Below are 21,550 nucleotides of genomic sequence, written 5' to 3'. Positions count from 1 at the left end.
CCCGTATAGTCTAATACATATCTTCCTAGATCATCCATTATGCTCCATATAGGAGACAAATTTCTTTGGCACTGTGCCTTTACATAGGCTCTTATTTCTGCTCCAAATGGCCTTACTGCATTTTTCATGTGATGCAAAGTGTTTCATTTCCACAAATTTTGATACCCCCTGACCACCACCAATCAGCCTTGGTGTGAGAAGAGTCTGTTTAGGACTATTTCCCATACATATGTACCATAGCCCTCATTGTACTGTGATATGCTGATAACCATCAGTATGCTTGTCTCTCCCTCCCTTTACCCTATAAGCTCCTTAAGGACAGAGGATGTGTTTTATAGGGCTTCGTATACCCAAAGTCTAGCACAATGTCTAGGACATAATATATCCCGCAAATTAATTGTTTAAAGGAAAAAGTGACTAACAATACCTTTAAAAATAGAGATATCCTAAACATCTTCTAAATGTGCAAAAAAACCTAAAATTACTAACAGTATAATTTCAATATCTTATGTATTTTAATGTACATTATTTATTTGAAAATTACTTAACATATTGAATATTATTAGTGTAAACTTTATTTAGATCAACCATGTAATTTTTAGTCTCATACACACTGATCAGATACCCATTATATGTAATCTGTGCTCTTGCAATATTTTCCTAATTTAGTTTCCTTTTCTCATCTTTTAGTTAATCCAACCTACACATCTTTATAGTATTAATCATTATTCCCTTACTCAAAAACTTTTCATTTATCTTCATTTTAATAGATACAATTATGAGATTCTTATCAAAGAAGATCTTTCAGTCTCACTTCAGCTTCCAAAACTACCTAAAATTTTTAGTCTTTTTGGCCTGCTGTAACAAAATACCACAGACTGGGTAGCATATAAAAAACAAATTTATTTCTCTCAGTTCTGGAGTCTGGAAGTCTAAGATCAAAGTTTCAGCATGGTTGGGTGAGGTCCCTCTTCCTGGTCACAGACTTCTCATTATAGCCACACATGGCAGATCACATTGGACATTAGTATTTCAACATCAATTTTGGGAGGATGCAACATTCAGACTATAGAATGTGATCGACCCTATACCTCAGCTTAATTTTCTGTAAATGCTTTTCTATTTCTGTAACTTAGCTCAGACCCTCTCTATGTAAATTTTAGGTCTCTTATGAAGCCCCCTCCCTAAATTTAAGCAAATCCCACATATACCAACTTCTATTGCATTGCATCTGTAAGATTGTAAGACACATATCCATTTCCAAATTGTTTTATTAGTGAAAACATGTCTTAATTCCTCTTCTGATGGGAAGCTGCTTTTGGACAAAATTCATGTTTGATTTATTTTTGCATTTGATTCTCTCTGTGGCCCCAGGGCAATAGAAAAAAAGAAAAAGAACAGGGGCCCTTGGGGTTAGAGAGAGACAGAGCACTGCACAGTCTTTTCCTGATACATAACGCAAAGACGCAGCTGATGACTTAAAGATTCACTGGAGGAAAACAAAGCATGAAAGAGTTTAAGACTTTTTGCAGAGTGATAAAGTATTTTTTGCAAGTAAGTTAGGAAAAACATGGTACTGAACAGGATCAACAGATTACACTTAAATTTAACATACATATTTTTAAAGAAATATAAAATCTAGTCCAGAAAAAAAAAATCTAGTTTTAATCACTTCCAGCTAGTGTTTTTGGATTATTTATCAATCCTTGTGAAGGATGGGGTAGATGACAAGGGAAACTGGGACATATATGTCAGTACGCTAGCGTGGAATACCTGTAGTTTGCTAAATGTGAATTATATTTAAATTAACCATAAAGCAAAATGCACATTCTTCTCAATGCAGACTTTAAGATTAGCTATTTTCTACATTTTAGTTATTTTCTACATTTTCTACATATTTCTACATTAGTTATTTTCTATTTTCTTTTGTTCTTTTTATAAAATCTCAGGTAAGACTCCTGGATATTTTTATGTGGAAAGAATGAATCAGTCCCTTCTATTGAAGTCAAGATTTTAGTTTCCAAAAAAGTAAAATTCAGGCGACCAACACTTTTAACAGAATGTTGCTACAAATAAGATGTATCTCTGCCAGTGTGTTATTTATTACTTATATATTTAGTGGCTAATAAAACACTATGACTATATATACATATATATGCAATATATTTATATTATACATTACATATAATGAATTAATCTAATGAAGTATTCATTTTTATCTTTAATCTTTCATTTTTAATGTACAACGTATTTGTTTCTTAAATTGAAAAGATATTTTTATTTATATTTAAAAATATAGACACATTTCAATTTTAAGAATAATCTGAACTTTTCAAAATGCATAACTGCAAAGTTGAACAGAATGTATAGAGCATAAATGTAATTTAGGGAAGAAAGTTTGTAACAAAATGTGATTCAAAAGAAATTTAGAAATGGAAACTAAAATAGCTAATTTTAATCATAAGAAAAGTTGATAATTTTATGTTTCTTAAAATATACTATCACCAGAAAACCCCTATATATCAAGGGGCAATTTAATTTATTGTGTAAGGCTTGCATTTCCAAATCTCACATAGCTTATTTTCATAGTCTGTTGCTCTACATATGAATTACTACCAAATGACAAAATAAAAAAAGAAAGCTGATATATAATAAATTGGCAGTTGTCACTCTGAATAGCTCACAGTCTCAGGCTTGGTATGTTCTTATGCTTTGCTAATAAAACCAGAGTAAAATTTATGTGTTATTTTCCTCTTTTTTCTTAAGTGGCAGTTATTCTTCTGCCTCATTTGCTTTACTTTGTCTAATTGACAAAGAAGTTAGCTACGCCAATGACCTAAGGCGAGATTTAATTTCCAGGCATTTTTAATAAATCAGAAATTCTGAGTATTAAAGAGACTAATACAGACATTCCGTCCAATATTATTGTGTTAATAACATTCCCCAAGTACAATTTTAAACCTTCTCATGTATATAACAGTTTCTAATATCTTTGTCATACTCCATCTTTTAAAACTAGTAGCTCAATTTCCTCTTCCTTCAGAAAACTTTCTTATCAAATATCTGCATTTTCTAAGCTTTCAACAAAATCTAGAATCATCTTTTGCCCTCTTTCAACATACATATTTCAATTACTTTTCATTGACTCTAAAAGCATGTTTACTTTTAAACATGAGGAACTTCAACATTATATTTCCTTAAATATCAAGGCCACGGAAATATCTTCAAAGATAAATTTGCTTTATAAGTAGATTTTATTTTTAACGTCGTCATTATAAATATATGTTTATGTATACATATATGTGTGTGTATATATATATATATATATATATATATATAATCTTTTATATATTCTAAACATTTCCTAAGTAAAAATGTCACAAGGTACACTCAGAAACATCTTAAAATTGCTTGATCATAAGCTGGGATATATTTAATTCTTTTCTTCAAAAGCACATTGTAATAATTTCTCCCATCTTCATCTTTCCAATTTAAATATGGCTGAGAATGTTGATTAGGTGGGAGTGTCTCACGTAAACACCATCTGGCTTCTCAGAGGAAGAAGTTTTATAATGCAGGGCTTTTCCAGACTCATTGTCACTTCTACCAATTCTGCAGACTTCTTTCCAAACGCCCAGGGAGATAAGGAAAGTACCTTTTCAGAGTTCTACACTAAATTAGAAGATCAAACTGCCTTTCATTTTGGAATTTTCTGTGGAATGAAAAAAAAATTGTCAAGCAGTGTGAAGTTCCACAAACAGAAGGACCTTGTTCTTCAGAAATGTGTCGCCACATGGCATCTTTGATTCTAAGCAGACGAGTCTCAGGCAAGCAGTTTCCAACTGTCCTTAGAAATGGCTTTTCTCTGCTCATAGGATTCTTATTTCATGCATATTAGAACCTGCTGTGTTGTTTCAAACTCTGTAACCTGAGGAGAGATAGTAAGCTTGGACATTTTGCAATGAACTTTTTTCATTTATTTCACCAAAGTTTTGAATTATCATTATTATGCTTTTAAGGTAATGATGAAGGATGAATTACAAGTGATCATTTAGCAGACAGAAAGGGAAGGAAAAAGAAATCTTCTGATCTTTGGCTCTTGTTTGTGACCTCAATGAAATAAGAAATAGACAGTTCAACTGCCTGAAATAAAGTGTTTTTCTGATGCTGCTTACCTGCAGCTAAGTGCCAGTAGGAGAGGAAAAAACTGAATTTAATTCACTCTAGCTAGTTATTGTTCAAAATAATTGCTACAGTAGAATACTATCTTTTGGAGGTTCATGTGTGTGGAGAGAGAGATAGCTGTTGGTTTCTCACCAGGAATATAATTTTCTATCTTATCCATTTCAGTGGAAGAGGCAAAATAGCCTACCTCACAGGTCCAGCTCAGGGAAATTACACCAAAAAGGAAGTATTCCAAATCAAAGAATAGTCAACTGCTATAAAGAGAAATCTTAGTTAAACATCACATCGAAGTATCCTGTGGAAGGTCTTTTGCTTATTTTAAACACATAAGTGTTTATTTTTCACACATTGGTATATTTCTAGAATTCCGTTTCGTACCTGATAGAAAAAATAATAGCCATGTCCCTACACAAATATCATTATCATTTCCTACAGTCCATATTAACTATATCCATAGCCCCAAGATGTTGTTGAACATGCTTAATTAGACTCAGCGCTATCCTAATCTGAATCATCTTTTTTATATGAAAGCAAGGCTGCTGCACTGTTCACCCATACCCCTGGGCAGAGCTCAGGGCTAGGAGGCCCGCTAGACCCTCTCTTCGTTAGGTTTGAGACCACAGCTATTGATCGGTAAACCTGAGATAGCCACCTATAAGCAAACTACAATGAATGTTCATGAATACACTGGCCAGTTAATCTGAGAATGACTGATAATAACAGACTCATAATTGAAATGAACTCTCTCGAGTCCCTCTTTGTCCTGCCAGGGACTTGCATCATCCCTTGTACAATGTCTGCACACTGTAGTCGCTCCTGCCCCTGAGTCACTTAGCCATCTGGGTTGGTACCACAGTGCTTGTGTTCAGGTAACCCTTATTTTACTTCATAATGGCCCCAAAGTGTAAGAGTAGTGATGCTGGCAATTTGGATATGCCAAAGAGAAGCCATAAATTATGTCTTTAAGTAAATATATTAAGTTCTCAGTAGGGAAAGAAAAGTTATATGCTAATGTTGCTAAGATCTACAGTAAGAACAAATCTCTCCATGAATTTACCTAATCAATAAATTAAACTTTATCAGAGATATGTATGTATAAGAAAAATACAATAATATATATATATATATATACACACCTGTATATATATATGTATATATTTATGGCTTCATACTACCTGTGCTTTCAGGCCTCCACTGAGCATCTTGGAATGTAACCCCTCCATGGCTAAGTGGATAAGGAGGGAACTGCTGTAGTTCTGACCCGAAAGTCTAGAGAATTTTTTTTAAGTGAATTTGTATTTCAAATAACAAAGTTTATTAAGTGTCACATTTTTACAGATTTCATTGGCTTCGTTGACAGTAACACACCATAATCAGAGAATCAGTAATAAATTGTCTATAGTAATTCTTATATTTTGAACTGTTTACTTTTTGAAGTATGCGTGTCTTATAGAGTTAAAACAATAACAATCATCTCAGACACAATTCCATATCTAATTTTACTTTTGTTTCTTTATAAAATAACCAAAGTATTATTTTGACTAAACTATTAAAACTAGTAGTAAGAGATATGAATGTATCATCAGACATTCTGTTATGCACTTTGACTGTGTAGCTCATTTAATACAACAATCCTGTGAGACGGGTACTATAATTACCTCCACTTTTCATAAGAGGAAATTGAGATACAGAGGGGTAAAGTAAATGACCCAAAGTCATCTAACTGATAAGAAATAGAACTAAGATTCAAACCCTGGACAGCCCGGCTTCAGAACCCACATTCTTAACTCCTTTTCTGCAATGCATCTTTACCTTACTGCTTTTCCAAATTAAAGTCCCAATTCAAAAGTGTGGGAAACTCAAGGTTAAAAATCAGATTTAATATCATCTCTTCATCAGTCATAGTTGTATGGCTACCTAACTGCAGTATGTGGACTAATACTTTGGAAGAATATGTGGCTACATATATAACTCTATTATATGGCAGGGATGATGGGTGATGGGAAGTACACACACTCAAACATATTTTCCACTAAAGCCTGAAATTTTATTGGATACATCCAGTCATCTTTACTCTGCTAATTTCTTTTGAACTTATTGAAGGCTACTTGGTGTAATTTATCTTTTAAAAAAGGGACTATTTTCAATTGGAAAAACTTTCCTGGGACCTGAGACTTAAGCCAGGGAAACTTGAAGGCGAGGGCTGTGTCAGCATCAGGCTAGTAATCTGCAGAGGTTTCACTCACTTGTCTGTTAATTAACACTAACCTTTGTCTTGGATCTCAAATAAGGATGTTGATTAGTTTACCAGTCAGGGCTGGCCATGTGGGTGTGTGACGCAGGCAGTTGCACAAAGCCCCATATTCAGGAGGGTTTCTGGCTTGGTTTAACTTTCTGCTTTTGCTGTCTTGAACTCCTAATAATTTTACCTTTGAGTTTTTGTTTTACAACACCAGTGGATCAGTAGAGCGTGCATGTGTAACGGTTCCGAATGAGTCACCCCGAGATGTGCCTCTGTGGTATGCAAATTATTTTTGAGCTAAAGGTGTCCACCAGTCCTTGACGCCCATTTGCATATTGTGTTTTTGATGCCTCGTGAGCACAGGATTCTGGGGGACCACGTGCGTGGGAGCTTAGTGAGACTCAGGTAAGAATTTTACATCCATAGCAGAGTAACGAGATGCAGAGGGTGTGCTGACAGCCCCAAGTGGCCATGCTCTCCTTTAAACCATAATTTGTTTCCAAAGCAAGAAGGCAGTGACATTCCAAGAAATATGAAGTAGTTAGGAATCTTATCATATCTTTTCTTATTCATGTAGACTGAAAATGATGATGCAGACTGAAAGGAAAAGATGGAGAAATCCATATTTTTTTTTCCCTCATTTATCAGTAAGCTGAAGGTAGAGAGTGTTGGTTGAATGTATGCGTATCAAGAAGTGAAATAAAAATTACTGAGATAGTTTTGTGTGGTGTTTTCATTCTTTTGATGAGAACTAAATGTACATATGCACGTGTGAGCTATAAAATGTGAATTGTGTAGTTTCGGTGATTTCACATGTGAGTTAAAGGCTCTTATATTTGCATTTAAAACTAGCATGGCACAATATAAAGAATACCAGGAAGCGGCATGGCGATCATTTAAATTTTAAATGTTTTCTTACTTAGAACATTAAACAGTAAATATAAAATATTATAATAAAACAGAAAGCTTACAGAGAAAAAAAAGTTTTAGAGTTTAGTATTTTAATCATACTTTTTTTTTCCTACTTTTTGGATAAGCGATTCCACAGTTTCGTTTTTGTGTTGAGCTGCACAAATTAAATAGCCAGATCACACACCTGCACGTGGTCCCTCCATTATGTAGAATGTTATGAAATATTTCTTAGCATAATTGTAGGTACAGGTGCTTTGTTCCTTTCTTCTGATAAGTAATGAATTATGTTGAAGAGTGACATGGTGAAAAACTTTGCTTCTCTTTCTTTCCTTCTTCTCATTTTCTCCAACCCAAGAAATTTTCTTCTAGTATCTTCTGGATAGGGGAGAGTAAGAGATGACAGCAGAGGAGAAATGGAATAACCTCTGCTTTCAAATATTTTATGTATTTCACGACTCCCCTCTGTCCTCTATGAGGTTTAGATTTTTATGATCCAGAGCCAGGAATCAATTCTTTTATTTTTCTGTTTCCAGCGCATACATTCCTCCCCTGAGGTAAGATCACAAAAAGATTAGTGTTTGAGTTAAAGAAGGAGCAATGGGTGATAAAAAATAAGAGACACATGTAAGTGAATATTTTTTAAAAATGCCATCTTGATACACCATGATAAGATACTGTGTCATGTCTTAAGTTTATTTAGTTTTACTAAACTCCAAATATCTGTACTCTAAGGCAAACTACTACATACACAAGCAATTGTTTTGGAAGTGGCCGTTCTTTTTTTGAGCTGCCTGTGTTTTGTCCTTGCCGCAGATTGTGACCACATGATCATTTCAGTTAATTTTTTGAACTACTATTCCTATTGGAATTTTTTTTTTTTTTTTTTTGGCTATTGCCAGCATCGAGGTTGTTAACTCATTGTCACTTTATTTGATAGTGTCTTAAACATTCCTCTAAAATCTTAAAATTTTCCCTTCCGTGCACTTAATAGACTACAAAGTCAAATTTGTCTGTTGCCGTAGAATGGGCAGATGGGGATCAAACTGGAGAGAAAACGATTAAGAAAACCACATGCTAAAGAAAGTCTCCAGCAATTAGGATCAGATGATGCTCTCGGGTGTTATGGTTAGTTGGCCAAAAGAGCTCAGCAAATATCATCCCAGTAGATCACAGCAACCCAGCCCAGTCTATAGACTAATATTTTATTGATTCTAAGACACATTCTTTCATGTTTTAACATTTCTGAAATTGTTATTGGAATAAAAAAAAAGGGGGTCCTTGCTTGCACACGTATAAACCAAAGAAGGGATGACGTGTAGGTTTTGCAGCAAAGTAAGGTTTTTTAGGAAGTAGCAGTTCCCGGAGACACAGGTGCGTTATTGCTCTTAACAACCTGGCTCCCCAGGTGTCTCAGGAGTATAGATCATACTGGGAAAAATCATTCGTTATGGAAACTAAGGGAGTTGGGATCATGGGTGCTACCGCTTGGACGATTGGAGGGGGATGAGGTAATGATCATCATGTTCAGTTCTGGAATCAGCCATGGTGCCATCCTGTCTGGTCCCGTGGCCGGTGGGGTTATTGTTCTCAATGGACCTGGGACTGAAACATATCTAAAGCCAAGATATTATCCTTAGTCTACCAAGATGTTATCCTTAGTCTAAAGTCCAACCTAAACCTGTTGTCTTCATGATTACAGACCTGAGGCTTACGTCCTAAGGCTTAAAGATTAAAGGAGCAGGCACACAAAGGCAGAAGGATAAGGGCAGGGAATAAAAAGTGAGTCACAATGCCATTATCTGGACAAACCCAGCTCAAATCAGAGAAAAAACTGCTTAAAAATATGAAGTTTGTATGTGGTTACAAAATCAAGTGATCTTATGATCAATACTTTCTGCAGTCACTTAAGCTTGGCAGAAGTTCAAATGTAGTTGCCACTGCTGTTCATGTGAGACAATATGTACAAAAGAGCCATCAAAACTTGCTTAATAGGTACTAGTGACATGGAAGAAGATCCTGGAGACAACAACAGAGAAATGCTGTTAACCCTAAAAGTTGATGTTTGTGCAAGAGAGAGAGAGGCCAAAGTTAATTAGACATAGTTAAAGATTGTTCCACGGGGACGTCTACGGTTTCCTAAATTTGTATACACTCATGTACTGCATAACATTTCAGTCAGTGAAGAACCACATCTACCATGGTGATCCCATAAAATTATAATGGAGCTGAAGAGTTCCTTTATCTAGTCACATAGTAGCTGTCATAACATCATAGTATACAGCATTGCACAATCCTTACCACTGTGTTACAATTGCCTATGATATTCAGTACGATAACGATCTATACAGGTTTATGGCCTAGGAGCTATAGCAGAACAGAGTGTCACCCCCAAAATATGTCTGTTTGGCATAGGATTATTTTAGGCTGGTTAGTTTTCAGAAACAGCAGACATGGGAGAAGCTCTGAAAACCAAATAGAAGTCACCCTTTGTAAAAGGCATTCACATTTGTAAGGGAAAGTTCCATTTGTAAGGATGTCTCCCTTGGTCGTACCAGGCAGAGGGGGAGGACTTTATCTCTAGAAACTCTTTTCATTGTAGTGGGCAGCAATTTGAATCCGCATAACAAACTTACCCTTGTTTTTCATCCTCCCAACATCTCTTTTTGTCTTCAACTGAAGATGGCACTTAAGGTATTGAGCTCTGCCATTTTGGTGAGTTACTCAGTTTTCCTGGGTTTCTCCCATAAATGCAGGAGCTATACATGTTATTAAACTTTTGTTTGTTTTTCTCCTGTTCACCTGTCTTTATTACAGAGATGTCTCAGCCAGGAACCCAAAAGGAGAGAGGGAAAATTATTTTTCCTCCTATACAGAGAAGTAGGCTATACCATATCTCCTAGGTGTATAGTAGGCTATGCCACCTAGATTTGTGCAAGTGCTCTCTGTAATGTTTGCACAAAGATAAAATCTCCTAATGACACCTTTCTCAGAATGTAGTCCATTGTTAAGTGTTACATGACTCTAATTGTAAAGCCTACTTGAGTACTGAGAACACTGGCTATTTGGTCATTATGGATTCTGTTCAAAAATGTCTTATCTCCACAACTCTTGATGACACAAAGTACAATATTAAGTGGAAAAACGTAGACATCGATGACTCAAAATCTAGGGTGATTCAGAAGAGCTAGACTGTTTATGAGATAGTTCTAGGAATATATTAACTTATTTTTTGCTTATGTTTTTTTAATTTTTGTACATGTAAAAATGATACATGATAAATCCATTTGTGTGTAAAGAGCTCTTTTCAGTAAGGTGTAATTTTCAAAAAATGTGTGACAAGAATGAGTTGTGGCATAGTTTAATTGACAGCATTGATTCTCACTTAGTGAGTGACACATAAAATAGTATTGTAGCCTAAAATCATGATGTTTTAGAAAAACACAAAAGTGGAGAAGAAAATAAGAACCTTGAGGTTCTTACTAAGAGTATTATCCATGGAGAAGAGACCTGTGCCCAAGTCCTGTGAAGCTAAGTTAATAGAACTACAAGAAAAAAGTTCAGAATAATAAAATGGCAATAACTATATTTCTAACAACAGTTAATTTAAATGTGAATGGATTAAATGTTCCTTGCAAAAGACATGGGTGGCTGAATGGACAAGAAAACAAAATCCTTACGTATGCTGTGTACAAGAGATTTATTTCAGATAGAAGGACACACATAGACTAAGGTAAGGGGATGGAAAAAGATATTTCATGAAAATAGGAAAAAGAACTAGTATAGCCATAGTTATATCAGATGAAATAGACTTTAAAACAAAGACTATAACAAGAGACAAAGAAGGACCCAGTAATCCCACTTCTGAGTATTTGAAGAAACACAAAATACTACTTTGAAGAGACATGAGAATCCATATGTTTATTGCAGCATTATTTACAATAACCAAGATATGGAGGCAACCTGGGTGTTCATCAGCGGATGGATGGATAAAGAGGTGGTACATATATACAATGGAAAATTACTCAGCCACAAAAAAAGAATGAGATCATGCCATTTTCAACAACATGGGTGGACCTGGAGAGTTTTGTGCTAAGTGGAATAAGTCAGACAGAGACAAGTGTCATATGATTTCACTTATATGTGGAATCAAGAGAACAAGATAAATGAACAAATGGAAGAGGAACAAGCTCATAGATACAGAGAGCATTTTGATGGTTGCCGGATTGGGGTTGGGGGGTAGATAATGGCAGAGGGGATTAAGAGGGACAAATTGATAGTTACAAAATAGTCATGGAGATTAGAGTATAGCATAAGGAATATAGTTAATAATAGTGTAATAACTATGGTGTCAGATGGGTACTGGATTTATTGGGGTTATATAAGTTATATAAGTTATTCATATAAGTTATATGAATGTCTAATCACTATGTTGTACACCTGAAACTAATATAATATTGTATGTCAACTACAATTTAAAAAAATACTATTGGCAGAGAGTTTATATTGGTTGGGAGTTCATATAAATAGAAAATAAACATCTCCCAAGAAGTATTGGATGTCTACTTGTACAGATTATTTGTTGATCTGCCCTGAATGTGCTTGAATAGAAGCATAGAAAATTGGGAAGGGACAGTAGGACAACTACAGAATAGTCGACATGCTCATCATTTGCTTTTGCAAAGATGTATTTGTTTCAAAGACATAAAGTTACGCCTCAGAAGTACTCCCTTTTGTTCATGCTCCATGTACTCCCCAGTTAAGGGATTCAAAGTTTAAGAGGTTGAAATTTGTACGGATTGATAAAGAGTTAAGTCAGTGGGTGGAAGAAACAAAGTCAGACCTGGATCTCTCAACTCAGAGAGGTGAACCCTAGGAAAGTTCCAAAGGCTCTGTATAAAAAACGCTATCATCAGCCAGATGCCTGCCTTCCAGGAGATATCCATGCTCCACAATGTTTGCCAGTGCAGCAGCAACAATAGGGAAATATAACCACACCACAATTATATGAAAAGACTTTGCCCACTCACCTTAATGCCTGTCTATCCACAGTAGCTAGAATTCAATTAAAGAGGGATAAGGGGCATAAAAAAGGAGAAGCCTCTCCATCAAGTCCCTCTAGCAAAGGGTTAAGCCATTGCTTGAGGATAGAGGCAGAATGAAATAGGAGTTTTCAAATGGATTGAACTTATGATAACTGGAAATGAAAGAAAGGCTGTGGGGTCTGCCTCAAATGCTATTAAAGGACTTTGGATTAGGAATTTGACAGAGCACAATTGAAGAATGTGATTAGAAATGATAAAAGTTCAGACCGCTCCATTACCCAGTTACAGTTATGTGTCAAACATTTTAAAATGTCATAAATTTTCCTCATATCCTCCTACCTGGAAAAATCATAGAAAAACAAACACGAAGGAGAGGTTTGCAAGATCTATACTCTCATCCATTTGAACTCTAAAGATTTCACATAATCTCAGTCTCTAATTTGTTAAATACTTTGGATACAATGCTAGAATTATTTTCTAGACTCTATTTTCAGACAATGTTACTAGTTGTACTTTTCGTAATAACCCACTAATCTTACCTTCTAGTTGCAATGTCCATAATACGGCTCTTAATAATCGTTTTTCCAATAGTTTATGCTGTTAACTTACTTCGAATTATACTAAAATACATTCTTATTGTGAGGTTGCAATTTTGTTTATGTAAAGTTATTTTTGTAGTTTGTGCTGAAGGAGAATGAGAATTATATGTGTTTATTCAATCTGATTTATTTGAATACGATTTAGTAACTCATCAGGAGCAATAAAATTATTTTATAAAATTTTACATTATAAAAACTATTTTTGAAATGGGGCAGTTTTTATACCATACAAACTAAACCTAACGATTGATATGTAAACAGGTGCTCTTATTGATCAAAGATAACAGGACAAATTAATACCGTATAGATGAGAGAGTGTCAGCATCTAGAATACACTACACATGTTCTGTAACAGAAAAGCCTCTTTAATGATCTGATGTTTATGGGATTGGAAATAGGTGCTAGAAAGATCCCATGTTTTGCTTTATGTCCAGATCCATATGAACAAAACTTGAAACCAGCAAGAAAGGTTTGCACTTATGACAACGTCCATAATGAGCCTGTGCAGGTGTGACACATGGGAAGAGGGTGAGAGTAGGCCTGACATAAACTAGACTATAAGAATGGATTAAAGGGCCTTCCATGGAAAACCGAATTAATAAACAATCTGGATGAGGTTCAGACCCAGGTTGAGAAATGATTTCAGCAGAACCAAATGATTCCAAATGTAGCACATATTTAACATGGGCTGTTAGTCTTTTGCTGGAGAATCTATTCACTCTGTGAAAGAGGTGACTGTAGAAAAGCAGAATGAACAGCATTTCCGGAGATTCCACTTTCAACAGGTTCTCTTCAACTCTGAAAGATCTGAAGACTAAAAGAGAGATGTTTTTCATTACTGACTGGGTAGAGAAGTAAATATCTTAGGCCATCAGAAAGGAATACAAGAAAAATTCTGAAGACAGAAAAGAGAGCAGCTGTTCAAACATCTGTGGCCAAGGGATAATCAGAGTCCCATATTCACCAACTTAGGTATGTTTTGAAACTTCCTGAGATAAGCAAGAGACAGCTGCTGAGATACCTCTAGAATTGGGCTAGAGACCTTTAATTCAGAGAAATCTGCACATCAATTTATAGAGTGATTTCAGAACTTTAATTTGGGGCCTAATAGGTGTCTGGCATGAAAATATACATGAATTACAAAAAAATACTATAGACAAAATTAGAAATACAATTCACCTCAGATTTTGAAATGCCCTTGGTAAATAACCAATGCAGTGTAAATGAGTTTCCCAATGTAAAATGATAAGATGTGCTCAAGTAGAAATAGAAAAAAGGAAGGAAGGAAAGAAGGCCCTCACCACCTAACCAGCCCTGATTTAATTCCCATAAATTAATTTTCCATTTGCGTTTGCATTCAGTTAGCTACAAGTGTAAAAGTAAATGATGCAAACATTCTGCTTTTGCTAAAAAATGAGTGACTATTTTATTAACGAAGACGTGAAACATAACTTTTGTAATACACATGCCATGGATTGCATGGTTCAGAAAAGAAAAAAAGAAAGAGGGAAAAGTAGAAATGCGAAAAAAGTATGACATATTTTGCAGAAATTTTTTCAAAACTTTTTTTCATGAATGTTTAAATACTGGAAATAAATTTGTGGATATATCTGTTTCTCTACATAAATATTTTACTAGAAATTAACTCCTGAATCCTTTTCTTCCACATCTCTTCACTAGAGTTGCTTAAAGGGTACTATAATTTAAATAGGTGCCATGATATTTTCTGCCTTTCAGTGATTTTTGTTTGTTTTTGACAAACGAATCTCAATTAGTAAGCAGCTGTGGTTTACAGTAGATGCCTGAATTGTATTACTTTGATTATTCTTGTGCTTTATCAACCTCATTATCAAATTTTTTAAAAATTTTGCTTCGAAGTTAAGAGTAATTATTTCACATCACATAAAATATGATATTTCTAAACACTAAGATACAGAATTAACAACAGCACCTGATATGTGCAGGGAAAAGGCAAAAACTAACATATCAGACCATAAGGTAGGTCTCACACTTGCTTCTTTTTGCACAACTGGCTAAACATAGGCACAAGAGCATGAATCGAACAGATAGATCTGAGCCTTTCTTGGTAGTAAATTGAATCATGGGTGCCTGTAAAATTTACATGAGTATACATACACTCAGGTGGATAACAAAAGCCCTAAATAAATTTAGCCCCTAAACTGTCATGCTAATATGAAAGGCTGGATCTGCCAACTGAGAGAGACCATGTGACTTCAGATACAAAGGTTATTATTGGTAGTTTTGTTTCCAGATAATCTGGTGGTGTTTTTGCTTTCTGCCAAAGACAAAATGCTTAAATATAGTTTTCTGATCCACAAAGTTTCTTAAAGATTCATCGTATTAATGAGACAATATAGACTATATATGTGTATATATAAAATTTTTAAATATTTGACACAGTGCTTTCCTAAATACTGTTACTTGTATTAAATTCGTTCTTCATTAACCAAATTTTCAAAGACACGACATTTTTAGCTATATTTGAAACCGATTAGTGCTAATTACATTTCATGATATTAATATTATTAGCAAGGCCTTGACAAATTCCTTCTTTCTTTTTTCTATTCTATTTTGCCTTTAATTTTTCCATAAAAATATTGCTGTTTACATAAGAAAAATAGTAATCATATAACTTTAAGCAACAGGAATCGTATCATAGCAAACCAGACATGGCAAGTACCATCTCAGTAAAAGATTCTGTGACTGCCAAATTTTCCGCCTGTAGAATATTCTGTCTGAAAGACAGAAGAGTCTATGACATCATTTGCTAAATCCATTTGTTTGGAAGAAAAAGAGCAATGCTGACATCTAGTGTTTATGAGTTATAAGACAAGGGTTAATCGTTTTCTTTATGAGTATTGAATTCTAAATGACCTGAATCGCACTGAAGAGAAAGGCAAGGACACCTAGGCTACAGACAGGTAAAACAATCAGCTTTAATAAACTGCCCAACCATAGAGTTATCTAACAGAGCATTTATATTTATGAGGAAAAAAAGAGTTTGAAATGACTGTTTATTGCTGACATTAAAATAGATTTCCATAATCACTTTGTAGGTACTCAGACTTTCTGCCAAGTGAAGACAGCTAGTCACTGAAAAAATAGAACGAGAACCTAAGGAAATGGTGGCAGAAGCTGTGAAGAAGCATTCGTTTAAAAGCCCCAGAGAGTGATCGACATCCCTAGGATGCCGACTGCTGATGCCACTGATGTTAAAATAATACAAAAGTCCACAAATGCTAACTATGAGGACTCTTCTATTCATTGCAGCTGGCTCCCAACCCTGCCCCCTCTGAGTGGGGATGAAAGAATCTACTTGCCTTAGGAGCAGTACTTGCTGTGGGAAAGACCTCACACAGAAATTTGCCCTGCCTTCCAAATTCTCTTCCATAGCAGCACATCCCCACAAAACTCCAGAACTTTCCAGGAGGCATTTGGATATTTTTTTCTACTATAACTATCTTAATCAGCCATCAGAGATAAACCACTGTCCAGGTTATCATGTAAATGAGGCCATAAGACTCTATAGTCTGAGGAAACTCAGCAATACCTGGTTCACCTATTTTAAATATTTCTAGAGACAGCTACAGAAAATTAATATGATTCAAGGTGAAAATGTGTCTAAATTTATTTTCTCTAGCTCTGGTTTTATTGAGATGTTAGTAGGTATCAGATGTCATTAAATATACCAGAAGGAAACTTCAGAACCAGAAGAACTATGCCCCACTGCCTCCAAAACACTACACCTAAATCTCCATATTAGACTATAATGACGTTGAAAATACGTGGAAAGACGTTTCCATTCTAACACAGGCAGCTATAAACCGAATGACAAATGAGAACTAGATATGGAAAACAAATACATTTCTCTGTAGTAGAGAAAGTTTTATATGTTTTATTAATAATTTTACTTATTTGATTATAATGAACACAAGTAATTTTTGTCTTGCAATCATTTTTCTTCCTTGAGATCAGATGCATCTTCCATGACTACAATTTAACAATTGATTAAACAACTGTTACATTCTAAATCAGGTAACATTTGTAAGGTGATCTTCACCAGTTGCTCCTGACTGTTTGGTGAGGTGCGGAGGACTTTGTATCAAAAGAGCTATAGCATCTCTTGTATTGAAATGTATTGAAAATACATACCTAGGCAGAAAAATATGATCTGGTATTCAATATCACCCTTTATATATATTGGATTGTCAAGAAGCAGTATGGTACACTATGAACTTAGGGTCTGTGACAGACGGCGCAAGTTCAAAATTTGTTTCTTCCAATTACTGACACACAATTTGCTGTGTCTGTTTCCTCATATGTTGTCTTAGTCATTTTTGGTTTCTATAATAAAACACCATAGACTGGGTGGCTTATAAACAACAGAGATGTATTTTTGACAGTTTCCAGAGCATGGAAGTCCAAGATGAGGGTGTCAGCATGATTGGGATTTGGAGTGAGTTCTCTTTGCAGACTGTCAACTTTTTCTTGTGTTCTCACGCAATGGATAACAAAAAGAGGAAACAAGTTCTCTTGTGAGTCATATGGACACTAATCCTATTCACGAGAGCTCTATCTTCATGGTCTCATCTAATTCTAATTACCTCCCAAAAGCCTTAATCTCCAACACCATCACAGGGGGAGGTAATGTTTCACTCTACGAATTTTGAGTGCCTGCAAACATTCAGGTCACAATAACTGTATAAGAGAATAATAGTAACGCCTGCCTCATGGGTGGAGAAGAATAATTCTTGGTAATCCATGAAAAATAGTCCTTGCTATATAGTAATTACCTCTATATATTATCTAGTACATTTGCATCAATTTTATTTTAAATGTCTGGCACAAAGAATGCTCTTCATAAATGTTAATAGTCATTATCAAGGAGACCTTTATTGGTTAGCAAAATAGAAACAGTTATAATGATGATATTTTCATGGAAAAGGAGGGCAAAAATAGAAAACCTCCAGTGAAATTACAAGTTAGAAGAGTAGTCGTGGTCCTGAGGATAGAGGAAAAAGACAGTGCAGACCTCTTCTGCCCTACCAATAAAGCCTTTGTTGTCTCAATCAAAGGAGTAGGTCCATCTAGCTAATTATTTTAGAGAATAATGTAAAGGATGAGAGACAGTGCACAAACACCTACAAAAATCTATTAGAGAAATAAGCACCCTATTAGGCAACAAACAACTGGGCAGTTCACCCTATAAAGCATATTTTAGAAGCAAAAATATATTGGCAAAATTCCAAAGATGGAAAGACCACACACACACACACACACACACACACACACAGAGTAAAAGTACAGGATTTACTACTTGCTACACTCCTTTGGCCAATGTATATTAAGTAAAGTTAAAGTGAGGATGCAGGATATTGAGGTACATAAAACTGTAAATTTGCCATAAAAAAGGCAGAAAATATTGAAAGAAAAATACTCAAAATTTTAAAATCTAAGTGAAATTTTTTTAAGACTCAAAAGGAACATGACATTAAGTCTGCATTGCATTTACGTTCATATGTGATTTCACAAACAAATTCAGTGACATTGAAAAAAGAAGTGGAGTCAAAGGCAAGAATAAAAAGGCTTAAAAAAGCATTCTTAGTGAAAAGCACAGGGTTTCTCTATGAAACGCCACTGCGACTTCTTTGCTCACCTCGTTAAAATGAAGCTAAAACTGCAAAACATACAGCATAATGATTACATCCTGTTTGCACAGGTTCAAAGTTTGTTTTGTAATTTGTGTTTTATCTCCAATTAGCTGAAAGTTGAAAGACTTAAACAATAAATTAATGAAAAACTCAAGCTGAGTCTCTTTAGTTGCACTAAATAATAACTAAGACATTCTCAGGCAAAATTAACTACCTAGTAATGTTTGATGACAAATACAAAGAAAAATGTAGAATATTATCTTTAAAATAAAGGTAGTGATAACACACTGTTTTAAAAAGGATTTAAATTACAGCTTTTATAAGTGAAGATGTGTGTTCAAATACTAATGGAAACTACTTATTGTATTTTTTATATCTGGAAGTACAAACAGCTCCATATTTCATTTTCAATATTAAGTCAGATAAATATCAATTTTTATAATCCACCAAGAATATAAAGTTTAAAAAATACTAACATGTAACAATACTTTTACTCTGAGAACAGCTAAAGGATGAAAATATAGATTTCTGGTTTTCCATTAAGAGATCTTGTCAAATAAGTCAGTGTATTTACCAAGGCTTATCAAAGAATATATACAACAGTTGTCATTGCCCGTGTTATGAGTTCAGTTGTGTCCCTCTTCAAATACATGTTCAAGTCCTAAGCTCTCATACCTCAAAAGTAACATTAGTTAGAAATAGGGTCACTGCATATGTATTTTGTTAAGATGAGATCATACTGGAGTACGGTGGGTCTTTATCCAATACAACTAGTATCCTTAAAAGGAGAAAAGATGCAGACAAGTGAGGGGACAACACAGGCAGAGTGTGAAGTGGCGCAGCTACAAGCCAAGGCATGCCAGGGATTAACAGCAAACAAGCAGAAGCTGTGAAGAAGCAAGAAAGGATTTTTCTCCTATAAGTGTCAAAGAAATTATGGCCTTGATAATTCCTTGACTTTGGACTTCTAGCTACCAGAGCTGAGATATGAGCCAATAGTTTCTCTTGTTTTAAGCCACGTCATCTGTTATACTTTGTTACTGTAGCTCTGGGAAACTAATAAAATCGTTGATATTAAAAGATTTAAAATTGTAAGACCCCAGAGAACTTTCTGAGAAATGATTATAATGTTATTACACAAAAAGACAACCTCCACTGAAAGAAAACCTAGGCCGAAAAATTGATGAGAAAGTCAGATTGCCAGGGAAGAACAACATTTAGTGATAGGATCTAAATTCAGTGGAAGTCACAGATAACTAACTCTTTAATAGCTGTAATCAAGTCTCAGCATAGTCCATAAGATCCTGGGGTCTTAGTACCTTTGTTATGTTGTTCCTTACTTGGAAACAGTTTTATGTAAACTACTTTTCTACCACTTATTATAAACTGCCAGTCATATCAGTGAGTCAGAAAAAGGCTAGCATGTCTGTTTTAATTAATAAGCTATTCAAATTTGGTCGTTCTAGATCTGAGAATTGAAACATAAACTGAAACATAACAACAAAAAAAATAAGGTAATCTTTTTGGTTTTTACATCAGAAAATTACCAGAGAGAAAAACTAAATGACTCATGTGTCTGGTACATCACATAACTCATGTTACAATCCTCTTCTTGTACATGCTGACCTGGGAGCCAGGCAGAGCTGGGTTTTGATACTGGATCCTAGAAATAAGATATTTAATTAATTAATTAATCAATTAGTACCTCAGTTTTTTATTTAGAAAATAAGGATAATAAAATCTACCGTGCAGTGTTGTTACAGACATATATCATCAACGAAAAACTGCCAGTGTGCTATGCCGCACCTAATAAATGTTCAGCGAATGGTAGTCGGTAATTATGGCCCTGCCAACTTGATCCTCATGATGTTATAACAAACTTTTTGAGAACAGGGATATATCATTCTGTTATCAGATCAATCAAAATAAAAATACATAATGAAAGAATTAACAGAGTAGGTAAAGCAAGAAGTCGATAACTATTTATCCCATTGACTAAATTAGCAAACGCGTACACATTTCATATTTTATAATTATGTGAGTTTAAAGTAACATATATATATGTATTTAGTAACTACTTCATCTCTTTTGTTCTTTCGGATTTTCTTCATTTTTTTCCTTCTTTTTCCCATAAATAGAAAAATCGAACTCCCACATATTTTTACTATGGCCATACTTTAAGCAATATTTTGAGCAATACTTTGATAACAGTGATCTCTCAGTAAAGAGATTTATATTTTTCTGGATATAAAATATACAGTTTAGCATTCTAAGGTGAATAAGATGCTCAGATTTTTTTATGTTTTGTATACAAATTCAAAAATGAGAGAGAAATCACATTCATAGCAACTTTTCTCGTAATCACCCTCAACTGGAAACAGTCATCCACCAAAAGGTGAATGGTTAAATAATGGAATACTGCTCAGCCATCAAAAGGATGAACTACTAACGCATGCAACAAGATAGATGAATCTCAAAGGCGTTATACTGAGTGAAAGAAGCCAGACTCGAAAGACTGCTGTGTGAATCTATTCCTTCTGGAACAGGCAAAACCATAGGGATGGAGAACAGACCAGTCAATGTTGCCTGGTGCTGGGCAGAGAGGAGATTTACTGCAAAGGGGCAGGGAAGAACTTTGTGGGGTGATGGAACCGTTCCCGTCTCATGATGCAGGAGTGGAGCCTGACTCTATCTTAGTCAAACTCATTGAACTTTACATCTCAAAGGGATGAATTTACTATAGTAGTTATATTTCAGTAAACTTGATCGTTAAGAAAAAAATGCACACTGTGTATAGTCTGATAAATTATTATAGAGTGAATACTGCTCTAATCACCACCTGGACCAAGAAGTAGAACTTTTTGATAAAATTCCATAACCTACAAAAGCCCCTTCCTG

The sequence above is a fragment of the Pteropus medius genome, unplaced genomic scaffold (genome assembly GCF_902729225.1).
Source record: "Pteropus medius unplaced genomic scaffold, Ma_sr-lr_union100, whole genome shotgun sequence".
NCBI lineage: Eukaryota > Metazoa > Chordata > Mammalia > Chiroptera > Pteropodidae > Pteropus > Pteropus medius.
Note: the sequence above shows the minus strand (reverse complement) of the source record.